This window comes from Solanum pennellii, chromosome 8 (genome assembly GCF_001406875.1).
Source record: "Solanum pennellii chromosome 8, SPENNV200".
NCBI classification, from domain to species: domain Eukaryota; kingdom Viridiplantae; phylum Streptophyta; class Magnoliopsida; order Solanales; family Solanaceae; genus Solanum; species Solanum pennellii.
The window spans coordinates 28,949,572-28,962,392 of record NC_028644.1 but is presented as its reverse complement, the minus strand read 5'-3'; the positions used below and the strand labels follow the sequence as shown (position 1 = coordinate 28,962,392).

General features: G+C 32.7%; 1 long non-coding RNA gene across 1 annotated transcript in view; it reads left to right on the top strand.

The window, feature by feature from the left end:
- Nucleotides 1–569: 569 nt before the first annotated feature.
- Nucleotides 570–12,821, top strand: part of LOC107026925 — a 20,202-nt gene continuing 7,950 nt past the window's right edge. The window contains exon 1 of the long non-coding RNA XR_001457694.2: nucleotides 570–1,202. This is a non-coding gene — a long non-coding RNA (uncharacterized LOC107026925). The remainder of the gene's footprint in view (nucleotides 1,203–12,821) is intronic.

Below are 12,821 nucleotides of genomic sequence, written 5' to 3'. Positions count from 1 at the left end.
TACAATGGACTACATACAAAAGTGATTGAAAAAGTATGATGTTAAGAGAGATGAACTTGGCTGGAACGGAAAAATTTGTGCGATGTTGCAGGCACTCATGTGATTGGAAAACTATGATATTAAGAGCGGTGGACCTGGCTGGAACGGCGAAATTTGTGCAATGTTGCAGGCGCTCTTCCATGTTTATGTAGGAAGTGGAGGTGAAATGTATTGTTTGAAAGAAGCAACAAACGGAAGGGGATGGTTGTAGTATGCGTGGGTGGAAATTCTTTTGGAGTTTTTTTTTTTGAAAGGACGAAGGGGTGGCATGGAAAAGTCACAGTGGATGGGTAGGCAGCGTTTGATTATATGGAAAGGGCTATTTGTGGAATTTAAAAAAATAAAATTGAATGTTGGGTTGTGGTGTTGCCACGTCAGCGGGTTGAGGTTTTCCATTATATATATATATATATGAATGATTATCAACTTTCAAGTTTTGTACTTATTTTATATATATATTAAATAGTGATATTTTTATTATGCAAATTTTTAGTTGTCATCTTCTAAAATATTTTGTATTAGTTTTTAAGCTAGAAGTAAAAAATTATATTAAAATGAAGGAAAAAGCCATGAAGTTCAGCCTAAACCCACCATTCCAGCCCAGATTTTATACTAAACTCTGTCAAAAAATAGCCACACACGTGACTTATTCATCAGCAAAATGCCAAAACGAATTAGGTCATTTTCTTTCATCAATTCGTCACTCCTTCCCCTTCAAATGGCTAGAGCTCCAAGTTGCTTCCACCTTGAACAGAGGCTCCTCACTTTTGTATAAACTTCAATAACTTAATCAACTATCCTCAGTTCTCTCTCTCGGTGACAAATTCAGTCAAGAAGAGGCCAAAAGACTTCTGATTTTTCGATCTGCTAAAGAGCAGAGGTTTGATTCAAAATTAAAATGACTAGTTTTTCCTTTGATTTCTACCCAAATTCCAATAAGAGCAACCTTAGTTTGTCACAATAAATAACAGCTCTTACATCCATTCTCAACCAAGCTTTTCTTCCCCCGATATAAAGTTGAAACACTCCTTCCCGCTCTCAAAAAATATCTTTTGTACTCTTTCGATCTCGGCTAAAAAATCTGGTATTGAGCTTACTTGAGTTTGTCGTTTTTCGAACTTAGGACTTCGATCAAAGCACCTCTTTTCACTGCCCGGCAACAGGTTACACTCGGCCCCTTTCTTCCTCTGTTTTGTAACTGTGGTTAAAGTGCTTTTTATACCTTGAGAGATTTATATGTCAAAGTTAAATTTTTCTTATTTTGAATACACTGAAAGTAGTGTTAAAAATTTGATTGCCTTTCTCTCCCATATATTTAGAAATATTATATAGGTTCTCATTTTCTTGTGTATTTTTAATTAATAAATAAGATTAAATATTAATATAAAAAGCATCTCAGTGTATAAAATATTTTACGATAGGAGGGTTAGAAAATAAACCATAGCTAAGAAATGTGATTCAAATAATCTATCTAGTGTAAGTGTTGATTTATGTATATACAAAGTCCATTTTGGGCATTTGGGGTCAATTTACATCAATTAGGTGATTTTCAAAACATGAGAATTTTGGGGATATAGTTTTTGAATGATTTCTTTGCAAACCTTTAGGAACCCTCCCTAGGGAGTTAGGGGAGTAATACAACACTCTTACGACTTTGATAGTGCATTTTTTGCATTTACGCCTCAACTATAAGAATCAAACGATTTTCATAGTTTTGCATGTGTCTTAGCCCTTAAATATTTTGATGATATAGCTTTTGAACATAGCGAAAGCTTTATGGAACCTTCCCTAGGGAGTTGGGGAGTAGTACATAAAGTCTCACAACTTTTCAGTCCATTTATAGAATATAGGAGCCAATGTGTAGGAGTGACAAAATTTTTCAGTTCTTGGTGTGTGTTAGCCCATTAAAAATTTTAGTGTTATCACTTTAACACAATATATTTAGCAATACCTTTACAAAGCCCTCTGTAGGGAGTTGGGAAGCAATATGTATAGTCTCACAATTTTGAGAATTCATTTTATGCATTTATGGTCTAATTTAAAAGAATTAGGCGATTTTTCTTAGGTTTTCGTGTATTAGCCATGAATATTTTTCTGATATGGCTTCTTGATTATTTGTTTATGAAAACCTCTGTAGGGAGTTAGAGGAGAAATACATACATCCTCCTAATTTTCAGATTCCATTTTTTGTATACAAGGCTAAACAATAACGTTACCATTATGTGCATATCGACGATTGCTAGCTCCTATGATTCGAATACACATCAATTCTCGAGCCCTGCTATTATCCGCTACATTTAAATGGGTCTGAGGTTGAATCATTTTTTAATCCGTTCTTTGAATGCAAAGGGCGAAGAAAAAGAAAAGAAATATTTTTGTCAAAAAAAAAGAAACATGCAGTTTTCTTTCATATCTAAGAGCTCTTTCTCCATTTTTTCTATTACATTAAGAAATAATGAATTGAGTTCGTATAGGCATTTTTGATGCTTCTTGTGAAATAGCCCTTTTGGCTATATTTTCTGTTACTCCACCCATTTCATAAAGTATTCGACCTGATTTAACAACAACTACCTAATATTGTAACCCTGAAGTCACTTCCTTTAGAGTTGAGTTCAAAGTTACAACCTTTAGTAGATAAATCGGAGTTAACTCATGATAACTCTTAGCCATTACTTCCGGTGAATGAGATATATCTAATCAGACTGAATAGGATTTGAAGAGCTGTCATGATTATTCACATAAATTTCAGTGAACTATTGAAGCTATCAGTGTGATTGATCAGACAAGTACCAAGGGCTTTCGGTAGACTTCTTTCATTTTCCGAATTAGCTTGCGACAAGTCAAGCATTAGTATGAGTTCGTTGACCACATGAATTAAGTGATTTTCTCAATTTTTGTATTTGTGTTAGACATGAATATCTTGGTGATATGACTTTCAGATGATTTCATTGCAAAATATTTACGGAACTTTCCATAGGGTGTTGGGGGAGCAGTACGTCTAGTCCTATATATTTTAAATCCAATTTAAAATTTTGGTGACCAATTATACAAATTAGGCAATTTTCTTAGTTTTTTTATTTAATCCATGAATATTTTTGTGGTATGTTTTCTGGAGGAGTTCTGTGTTAATTGTTGTATAGAGAGTTTCAGGAGTAGTACGCAGAGTCTAATAATATGAAGTGTCAATTTTGGTCATTTAAGGACCAACGTAGAGGAATTAAGCAAGTTGTTTAGTTTTTCGTGTGAGTTAGACCATGAATATATTTTTGATATAACTTTCATACAATACTTTTCAGAACATTTATGGAGCTCTCAAAGGAGATTGGGTAGTAGTACATACATTCTAACACTTTCTAATTAATTTTGGACATTAAGGAGGCCAACAATAGGAACCAAACAATTTTTAGCTTCTAGTGTGTGTTAGCCTATAAATATTTTGGAGTTATGGCTTTCGGACAATTCTTTGCGACATCTTTATAGAACCCTCTGTACTACTACGTACAATATCACAATTTTAAGAGTCTATTTTTGACATTTAAGGGATAATTTCATTGAATTAAGCGATTTTCTCTGCTTTTCATGTGTGTTAACCCATGGAAATTTGGTGATGTTGATTTCATCCAATTTCTTTGTGAAACATTTGCGCAACTCTTTGCAAGGTTTTTGGGGAGAAATACGTATTGACTCACATGCTTTAGAGTCTATTTTGGATATTTAGGGGCTAATTTATAGGAATTAAGTGGTTTTCTTAGTTTTTGTATGTGTTAGCCAAAAACAATTCTTCTTAAGTAAAAGGCTTGATACCAACTGCTTAAATAAGTCAAAATATTCTATTTAAATATTCAAATTAGGAATGGTCAATTGAAATATGACTTGGATTGAATGGCTTAATGGAATATTTTGAAAAGTTTAACAAGTTAATTATGTATTAAGCCAAAAAGAGCCTCCATATAATTGATAAGGCAATTAAATGAAGTATGTAACCAAAAACAGACTTACACCACATGTCCAAATAAGCGCCCCAATACCAATATTTTAAAATTACAGAGCAATGAAACATTGCCATTGGTAATTAATTAGAAATTGAAGTAAGAATAAAACTTGAATGTAATTACTTCCCCTACTCCCTACTTCATCTGTAAAATTTGTAAGTACATTAGCAGAATTTTTAGAGTCCATTTTGGGTATTAGGGTTAATTAAAAGGAATTAGCAAATTTTATCAATTTTTGTTGTGTTCGCAGTGAATATTTCGTGATATGACTTCCAGAAGATATCTTCACAAAAACTTTACGTAATCCATTATAGTGTGTTAGGGGAGCAGTACGTAATGTCTTTCATGTTTTAGAGTCCATTTTGACTTTTAAGAGGCCAATATATAGAAATTAGGTGATTTTCTCAATAATTTACGTGATAACTATGGATATTTTTTTGATATGACTTACGAATAATATCTTTACGAAAACATCATTGAAATCACCGTAGGAAGTTGTGGGAGTAGTTCGTATAGTCTCAAAATTCAAAGACTCCATTTTGGGTATTTAGGGGCAAGTTTACATGATTTGGGTGATTTTTTCTTCGTATGTGTAATTTGATTAATATTTTTTTTTGATACGGTTTCTGGATGATTTCATAGTAAAAACTTCATTCAACCCTCCATAGGGATTTGGGATATCATACGTACAGTCTCAATTAAGAGAGTTTATCTTGAACATTTATGGGTCAATTTACATGAATTAGGAGATTTTCTTTATTTTTCATATCTGTAAGCCTATGACTATTTTAGTGATATGGCTTGCTGAGATTTTTTTGTGAAACCTTTATCAAACCCTTCATAGGGAGTTCGTGGAGTAGTACGTATAGTCTCATATTTTTTAGAGTCAATTTTTGGCATTTATGGGCAAATTTACAAGAATAAGATGATTTTCTCAATTTTTTTGTATGTGTTAGCCCATGAATATTTTTTGTTATATTACTTCAGATAATTTCTTTGTGAAACCTTTAGTAAATACTGCATAGGGAGTTTGGTGATTAGTACACACATTATCACAATTTTGAGATTCAATTTTAGGAATTTAGGGACCAATTTATAGGATCAGGTGATTTTCGCAGTTATTGTGGTTTTTAGCCATAAATATTTTTATGAACTTGCTTTAAGATGATTCCTTTTTGAAACCCTTTCAGATTTCTTCGTAGGGAGTTGGGAGAGCAGTAGATATATTCTCACAATTTTAGATTGCATTTTGGTCATTTAGGGGTCAATTTGTAAGAATTAGGCGATTTTCTCATTTTTTAATCTGTATTAGTATGATTATGAATATTTTGTTATTAAATAATAGGCTTGATACCAACATTTTAAACAAGTCAGAATATTCTATTAGATATTCAAATAAGGACTTTTCAATTGAAACGTGACATAGATCGAATGTCTAAATGTAATATTTTGACAAGTTTAACAAGTTAATTACGTTTTAAGAAGAAAAAGAACCTCTATATATTTGATAAAGCAATAAGGGTTGTTTATCGGAAGGATCATGCAGATAATTTTCTTAAAAGTTTGGCTTTTCGGATATCGGTTCTTTAATGTATTAAATCAGCTAGTCAATCTATAAGATATTGGTTTGTTTGATAATGTATTAGCAATTATCGGGCGGTTTATTGGTTCACCTCTAATTTCTATCATATATTTTTTTTGATGAAGGCACCTTAAAAAAAAGGACGAATTTTAACAAGTAACAAATTAAAATGTTAAATTTATTCAAAATTTCAACTGGTTGTCACATTTTTATTGTTTATTTGAAGTATCTTTGTTAATAACTCGATAAATTGTTGCTTACATTTCATGTACATATACTCAATTTTTTAATAAGTTTTCTGACTTGCTCTCTATTCTTTAATGAAAAATAGATAGCAATGGATAAGTAAATAGGTTTCATGGCTTTATGGTTTTAGCCTTAAAGATTTAGGACTAAGAAAAGAAAAATATATAATTACTATTATATAATGGTAAAATATTAAATGATGCTACTATACCTAGAATAAAGATGTACATATGGTAATTCTTAAAGGTTTACCAAAAAGAAAATTGAATAATCCGTTCCTATATCGATAAGACATTGATTATAAAATTTTAATCCATTACCTTTTATTTGACAACTCAATAACAATTTGTCATAAGCCGATTTTGTGGTTTGCTTATCGGTGACTATTAGGTTTTGAAGACCCCTAAAAACAAAGAAGGAAAGCATGATCACAAACAAATTCTTACACCACATGTCAAAATAAATGTATAAATTCAAATATTATAATTCCAACAGAATAATGAAACTTTGTTGTTGGTAATTTAAGAGAAACCTAAGGTAGAATATCAACTTGAAGGTATAAACTGTATACTTTTCAAAAGGAGATTATTTACATACATGTAGATACTTTAGGCAAAAAATGATGACCAGATATTTTTGCACCTAATATTAAAAACAAAAAGAAACTTAAGTAAGATATTTTAAATCCATTTATTATAATTCCCATACAATAATCCAGTATAACTTGTTTGCAAACCAAACAATCCCTTATACTTTTGGCCTCAATTTCAAGTAAGGAATTGATAATGTGCGTAAATTGAACGTCGGAGAATAATAATAAGAACTTATCTATAACCTGCATTTTATACAAGGTAGAGTTTCTTGAATTGTCCATGTTCCCAAGACCTTTCAAAGTTATTCTTCAACCCCCACAATCGAATATCAAACAGACAAAGCTTTAAGTTTGCAAAACAAGTTGCAACCTTATTGTCTTCCTTGTTCCAACGCACTTCAAAAGTACTGCCATCCCCATTAAAAGTTTTTACAATTTTCGTCTCCTTCACTTACAATATATTCAGACATTTATCCAATAAATCTCTTTCCATGTATTCATCGTTCAGTCTAAATGCAACTGAGTAAAGAACTTCCCTAATTCAAACGGAATATAACATACTCAGCAAAAAAAAAAAAACATTCTGCAAGAATAATACAATTAAATTATTCTCACTCCCCTCCCCACATCCCCACAAAAAAAAATGGACATATAGGTTATAGATAGGTCAATGGAATAAAAGTATAAAAACCACATAATACATAAGCCTATATTTGACTTTTAAAAAGAATATTTTTATTAAGATTTCCTCTTTTTATCTCTAGTGTCCATTCAATATGCAAAGAAGACTACCTTGTTCAACATCCCATAGATTCAGAGTATAGTCAAATAAAGCACTACACATATAGAAAATAAAACAAAACCAATAAGCTAAAAGAAATAAAAGGTTAGGTGTCATATATTAAATAAGCACACACCAAAAATACATTTGCTTGACGGCTAAAGTGAAGTTATATCTCTCTCGATTTTTTTACGCGCGGGTGGATTACGAGTGAGTTTGAAATCATTCCATATATATTAGAAAGTGAACAACGGAAGCATTGAAGACTATTACTATACATGTAAACACAACAAAGCAATTAGTATAAACCTTTTCGTCTAAAATTACACTAAGTTCGTGAGTGAAAACTTTACTCCACTAATCAATCTTAATGATTGTAAATTAGGCGACTATGATAATGAAGAACACGACAATGCATATGTGCCTTCGCCACAAGTTAAAAAACACAAAGTTAATAAACAAAATGTGTTTTAAAAATAAGATGTTGTTCAAGCTATAGAAGCACCATAAAGTAGTAATAATAAGAATATTGATAAACGAAAAGGGAAAAGGGGAGGATGTGGAAGAAAGAAAAAAGAAATAAAACCCCCTCCTCCTCCCCCTCCTCATAGAAAGTGTAAGTGATCATTCAATTATTAAAGAAGCTCTTATTAAGAGTCAACTATCGTACCCACAGAGATTCATGATTAAATAATTTTATTTTTCCAATACATTCAATTAAACACAGGTGCTATGAAGGTTAAGAGAGTTAATGATTTTATAATCTAAAATTCAAGTAAAAGCTAAACAAAAGTGTTCAATTTCTAAAGGGTTTGAATAATGATTGAGTAAAATCTAGGGATGTAGGGTTAATATGTAATTATGGTCTCCCGACCTCTAATTGCCTATGAGAAATGACAACCTTACTACATTATTGATCGGGGATAGGCTGAACCAATTACCGAGTATTACAATTTCTTCCTGAATAATGAAAAAGCAAGGTCTGTAGGTATATCCCTATCCTAGATACAAATTAATTCTAAATCTTAAGAGAAAATCATGCTCCTTATGCCCCACATTATATCCTTTTATTCCTATCCCAAATTCAATTTAGACAAGATGTTTATTTCAATGGTGATCAAGCACATAATGCGAAAAAGAAGAACAAAAGAGAGATTCATATGACAATTAATGTCAATCCAGAAAACTTCAATAATTTACAATCATCATGTAACCACAACTCTAGAACTAGTGAAATTAGCTACTCATAAAAAGAATTTCAATTAAGTAAAGCTTAAATATCATAAATAGATCAGAAGTAGAAAAGTTTAGGACTGAAACCTAAAAGTAGATGAAATATCTCTCTAAATCGTCGTTCTTCAAAACCCAAAAGTAGAATCTTTAATACAATACAATAGACTAAATTCAAAAAAGCCAAATCTGGCAAGTGGGGGCGTGAAGCGGAGGGGTTATGCAGATCCTTCTTGATTTTCATTTCTTCATTCTTTTTCTTGCTTCTTTTCAATATGAATCCTCTCGTGTTTCTAGTGCTTGTTTAAGTTATCTTTCCTTCATTTGAGCTCATCTAAAAAATTAATCATGTTAGTATAAATGCATTCAAAAGAGTCGACACGACTCTCAATTAACATAAAATGATTCAAAACTTAGCATAAATTCGGTTGTTATTAGGTTCCTAGGCATATAAATACGCCTAAGATCACTATCCCACCTTTAGAGGTTTGTTCGTCCTTGAACAACATACTAACTAGTCCTTGTCCTAGAGTCCCTTTTATGGTATTTGTGAATCACCCACTTCCTTTCAAGGATCTTAAATTAGTTAAAGCAAGCATGTCCTCACTCCGAATAGTCCTTGCTCACTTTCATGTATCATACAACTCAAATACTGACTCGTAAACTTTGTGCAACCCACACATTTAATTTCATGTGCACCATTAAATATCACCTATATTTCATACAACAAGTTACCTCACTCAAAGGAATAGTCCGCACACTCACTTCAACAAATTGGTATTTGTGCATGCACTGAGAACCATAAGTTTGTCTATTATGTACATCTCCGCTAATTAAGTGTTCTTTGTACATAATCAAATAGAACTTTATGGGTTGTAATGTAAGCTTTAGGTAAGGGATATATTTGGGTATAATTAGTGACTCATCTCCCTAATGCACGTGTTTTGACTTTCTTGCGACATTCACAACTTTTTCTTTCTCTTTGGTCCCCCTCTTTACATATTTTCCCACATATACTTAAAACCTTGCCCTGTTTTTCACTTTAGCCCTTATTTTCTATACATCCTTTTTAGTTTTCACTTTTTTGACACTTTGACAATAGCCAACAACTTTTAGATTTTTCACAAGTTGAGGTGCACATTGTCCTTGTAAGTACAAGGGTCATTATTAAAGTCTTATCCTAATTAGCCACTTCAAATTTAGGCTTTTAACCTTAGTCGATGTACAAAATGTCTAAAGAACCTTGTCCAATCACATATTGAGGAACAACCAAACATTTTTAACCTATCTACTCTCACCGCTGTTTTCACGTTTTAATCTTAAGATAGTGCATTAGGTATTACTTTGGGATCAAAACTAACTATATCAATAAAAGGGATTCGGATGAATTAAGTAGACAAAATCAAGGCTTAATTGATCGACGGGCGTACACTAGGGATATTATTTCTAAAAAGTCTAACATTTACACGACAAAACAAAGAAAGTCTATTATCATCTTCTAAGCAAAGCAACATTTTTATTTTGCTTCAATAGCACGCCATGCAAGTTCTAGACTTAGATGCAATACATGGATACTACAATACCTCACCACTCCTGGAAAAAGTTCTATTAAAGATTTATCAATCACAGCAACATAATCAATTCCTGCAAGGGTTCCATTTAAGCTCAAGGGTTCCATTTAAGCTTAAGGTGTAGTCATTAAATTCAAGTACAAGAATTCAACTTCATTCATATATCAATATCCAACATGCTTTCATACAATCTCCTTACGGTGTTTCAAGCATCAACACATACTATACCTACGACTCAATGACAAAAAATTCCCCTTACAACGGTCGTCATCCATCTATCATAGGGAAATGTGACTCAACTACAACAATTGACTCAATCATAGAAAGAAAAAAAATTATGTTTTCTACGGTTTAAAAGGACTCTCCTAGGACAAAGAACCAAAACAACCTCTAAGGAAGATAAATAAAAACAAAAATAGACAGACATATCACACTACAAGTGTTCACTAATATATACAAACCATAGATAAATTCACCCCCACCCTACACTTAAACATTAGAACAATCCCCAGTGCTTCAAAAAATCACAAAAAATAGAATAGAAGTAAGCTTATGAAACATAGGACCAATGCCAAGTAGGGTCTCCGCATGTGCGTTCAGCGGGTACCGTCTTTTACATCCCCCAATTACCGGTGAGTGCAAGGAAGACAACCATTTTGGTGTCACAACATCTCTATCTCATACATTCGGTCTATAAGCTCATCATATCTATGGCTCTCCGCGGTAGTGAGTGTTAGGTCGAACTCATTGCCGAGCCCCTTTGTCTTGGTTATATCTTCCGTTGCTGGGAATAGTTGTGCCATATAATCAAATTTCTCCATCTGTACACCGACAGCACGACAAAGTGTAGTGATGATACAACCAAATGGATACATGTGCCCTTTATGCACCCGAGCCTTCCTCATGGCTGATTTTGACACAACTCAATATTCAACTATGTGGGCGTCATCAAGGAGAAGATCAAACACACTGTACCCCGACTAATATGTGTAGTTCCGCCTAGGTAATAAACAATGCATCACAATTTTAACCAGACCCAAGCTTCCTTGAGCGTGCTCGCATATGGAAGAGATTGGTGATACCTCTTCTCGTTGTTCTTTGTTCATTGCATCATAGATTTGGGGCTGCAAAATGTTTGTTGAATTGCTCGATAAGGTGGGGGAATGTTTATCCTTGTGAGCACTAGTGGGTTGGCATCAGGTGACGTGTCGATTATATCATTGAGAACCCCTAGAGTGATAGTCACATCCACTTTCTGCACCTTTATAAAATGGGATCTCGATTTTGTCGCCTAGTTGGCGTAGAACACTCGAATTATGTGCAAGTTGCACTCACTTGGCTCCGTAAAAATGAACTCTATCTGAAGCTATTTGATATGCCTCATGATTCTAGGAAACTGCCGGGCTAGACTATCCCTGTCAATGCACACATCAAAGAAATACCTTTCCTCGGTGTGTTTCTTCAACCATATTTCCCCTTCCTTGACCAGGGCTAGGACGCCGAACCTCCTGGTTTGTCCCCTGGGTATTTCATGTGCAGGACATCAATTCCCCCTACTGGAAACATGCTTTCTTTAATTGGAGGTTGCCAGTTCCTTTCCGGGTCTTTGAAATCCTTACATTCTTGCCTTAAAAAATATTGTATTTCATTCCAAAGCACAAAAATAGCGAGTTAAGGGTGATACACATACATCACCCATACTTATTCAACATGCCCTAACCTCATGGTACTCAGACTTCCAACAATGCACAAAACAGACAAAAACCAAACAACAAAGCAACATACCATCTATTCATATGTACCATTCAAGAACCACATTAGTAAACAAGTGCAACAACTTCCCTTCAAGGATCCAGGTAGCACAACCCACAACTCTATATAATGATGCGTTGTCTTCCCATATTTGACCCAAGCAAGGAATCTAGTTATATCCCTATCCTAGAAGCAAAGTAATTTAAGTGACATGCAAGAAAATATCATGCTCATCATATTCCACATTCTATTCCTCTGTTCCTCTCCCGAGTTTAAAAAAAGACAATAAATATATTCTAATGGTGGTCAACTATCAAAAATAGTTATCACTAGAATATGCAAACAACCAATATGATAAACAATTATGCGAATCAAAATCCCTACACAATCATTTTGTTAGTAGATATATCATCCATGTACGAGAACTTTAACTCCATATAGGGATAGAGCAATTAAAACGAATCATTCAAAGAAATAGATGTAAAAAAGAAAAAAGAGAAGCAAAGATAAAACCCTAAATCAAAAGTTATTTCCTACATTGTATTCTCCTCCACTAACAAATCTTCTTATGGACTATTTATAACTATGAAAACCCTTGAATAAAATAATTAATTCCAAAGAACATTAGGAAACCAAAACCTAAAGAAATTTGATTCCATGTAAAACTCGTTTGTTGTAGCCGACTTCAATTTGTACTCTTCTCTTCCCTTGCTGCCACGTGGTAGTAATTTCTTTTCATGCTCGCAAAAGTACACAATTATTATATATATATATATATATGTGTGTGTGTGTGTGTGTGTGTGTGTGTGTGTGTGTGTGTGTGTGTATATATATATGTATATATATATATATGTATATGTATATATGTATATATATATATGTATATATATATATATATGTATATGTATATGTATATATGTATATATATATATATGTATATCTATATATGTATATATATATATGTATATATGTACATATGTATATATATATATATATATATATATATATATATATATATATATATATATATATATAT